The 2,784-nt window shown below is 29.8% G+C and overlaps 1 long non-coding RNA gene across 1 annotated transcript; it reads right to left on the reverse strand.

Moving 5' to 3' along the window:
- Window positions 1-993: 993 nt before the first annotated feature.
- On the reverse strand, window positions 994-2,055 carry LOC134278862 (uncharacterized). The gene is made up of 2 exons (XR_009994538.1): window positions 1,938-2,055; window positions 994-1,656 (listed from the first exon to the last, which is right to left on the reverse strand). It is a non-coding gene; the product is annotated as an uncharacterized LOC134278862 (long non-coding RNA).
- Between the last annotated feature and the right edge of the window lie 729 nt (window positions 2,056-2,784).

The raw sequence follows: 2,784 nt of genomic DNA on the forward strand, positions 1-2,784 counted from the left end.
TCTTGAGAAGAAGATTTTTAAAGAATTTTCCTATATATTTCTATGTAAAACTTTGGTCGGCCATTTTGGCCCCGCCCTACCCCTGGGGGTCATGATTTGAACAAACGTGAATCTACACTACTTGAGGATGTTTCCTCATAAGTTTCATCTTTCCTGGCACAGTGGTTCTTGAGAAGAAGATTTTTAAAACATACCACCAAATTTTCACTAATTCTCAATTATCTCCCCTTGAATGAGGGCGTGGCCCTTCATTTGAACAAATTTGAATCCCCTTTACCCAAGGATGCTTTGTGGCAAGTTTGGTTGAAATTGGCCCAGCGGTTCTTGAGAAGAAGTCGAAAATGTGAAAAGTTTACGGACAGACAGACAGACGGACAGACAGCTAGACGGACGGACAGACAGACGGACGCCGGACAAAATGTGATCAGAAAAGCTCACTTGAGCCTTCGGCTCAGGTGAGCTAAAAAACTTAGATTGTCCTCTCCCATACATAAGATATCAATAGCCATACAATATTTACAAGATTTACAATTATACAATACAAACGTAGAAGAACAAAAACAATAGCTACTATTTCCAAAAATATCAATTAATAAATTAGTGAAGACAATAACCATAATAAAAATAGTTTAAAAAGAGGTAGTAAATACAAATACAAATAATTGTTAATTGAAACGACCAGTAGCCTGAATAAATTTTTGAACAATACCAAATATTCTTCGTTTTTCTTGCATAAAATAACGTAAAAATAGAATCGAAATTTTATTCTTATTCTGCGAGATATTGTAAAAACTGACTGGTTAATTTGATTAAATGCCTATTTTTGCATCAACATATCTAATGGTGTTTGTACAAAATCTTTATAATAAATATTTACATATAATATATTCAAATATACTTCTGCATGGATATATGGAAAGTAATAATTAAAATAAAGCATTAAAACCCTGAAAGAAGTGGTTTTTTAATATTTTTTTTAAATTCATAAACAGATTTTGATTTTTTTTTACATGTATCTTTAATGCTCATTTACAAATCAAAGTCCCTTCTCTATTTTAAAATACTTCAAGCAAATCAAAATTTAAAGGGTAACTTTCTCAATAAATGGGTGTAATAAATGAATCAGTAGGAAACAGGAAGACATTGCAAGAACAATACTAATAATAATTTCCATTACTTTACAACACTGTTTACAACTATTGTCATCATATTTGTCTTTCCTTATTTTTTGAATCTGATATGAAGTAAACATTATCTGAATCACCGGTTCTGCGATTGCGTAGCCAGCTTTTGCGATCTGAATAGGAGATATCAGTTCTTTAGTCGTTAAGGCAACCAAAATAGCCAATAAGATTTGTGGCAGGTCCTCAAACATGGTTGATACAAATGAGAAACCCAATGCGCATGCGTCATCTTCTTCGTCATCATCGCTGCAGTATATCACCATCTTGTTGATAAATATGCACAGAAATAAAATTGTCCCAAAGATGGCAAAGCCCAGGATGCTGTATTTTAATTTCAGACTGATATCCTCTGTTTTGCTTACTTCATAGTAAAAGTCCCAGTCTAAAACGAGATCCGCTATCTCCAACGCCAATAAGAAGATGATTTTTAAAACTCTCCAGCAACCCATCTTTAATAGAGATACCGAATTTTCTGAAATCGATAAAATTAAGTAAATTGCTGTTGTTCGACACACATCATTTGACCATGCTTGATATACAAGGTATATAAATATATCAATTTTTTATTCTTAATACTGGAAGATAATGAAGTTAAAAAGCCATTGATCATTCATTGAAAAATATATAAAATCTTTTCATGGATTTCAATTTTCAAGATACGACGGATACATTTAACATTTGTATATAATTATCATTCCTTCATATTTATTTATCTTTATTCTTTGAAAGTGGCTTTGATAATATTTGTCTTACCTGCTTCGGCGACTTATGCTTGCAGACTCACAGACACTAAAGTTATAATTGCGCAGACAGTAAGTTTCTGGGTCTTATATCTTAATGAACTATTTTTAGAAAACGGTTTTCCTGTGAGCGTCACTTCTCTGAAACTAAAAAGAAAGCTTGCCTATTAGTTTATGTGCTTTCTATTTTAGAGGTCGCGTCATCAAGCTATAAATAACACTGGTACTAAACCTTGTAGCTTAACCCTAACCCTATCTCTGATATTAACATTAACCCTATTCATGTTTAATTCAGGTCCTTTAACCAAATAAACTTGTATGTGATATATATATATATATATATATATATATATATATATATATATATATATATATATATATATATATATATATATATATATATATATATATATATATATATATATATATATATATATATATATATATATATGTCATATTAAAATATTTTCTTACTGCTGTGCATTGCATTACATGTATATTTAAAAGGAATTTGATGAACAAAAATTTTATAAATTAATATATATATTGGCGGCTTTGAAGATACATTTCTTACGTGTTTCGGCGACTTATACACACAGACTAACTTTTCCTGTAAATAACTTGGTTTTATAGTACTATGTAATATCTTTATGAACTATTTATAGAAAAAATCCGCTTTTCTTGTGGAGTCTTGCTTAGAAAATATATTTAAGTTATTGTTTTAAAAAACATAGAAATTTCTTTAATAATTTGAACTGGGGAGAGAGAGAATTTAATATTGCTTGAACTGAAGTTTATCAATCTATTTTATTAAATGTTTAAAGTAAAAATAAGGATATGTAGAATGATTTTTTTACCTT

The sequence above is a fragment of the Saccostrea cucullata genome, unplaced genomic scaffold (assembly GCF_032062105.1).
Source record: "Saccostrea cucullata isolate Sc308-1 unplaced genomic scaffold, CSIRO_AGI_Scuc_v1 ctg12046, whole genome shotgun sequence".
NCBI classification, from domain to species: Eukaryota; Metazoa; Mollusca; class Bivalvia; order Ostreida; family Ostreidae; genus Saccostrea; species Saccostrea cuccullata.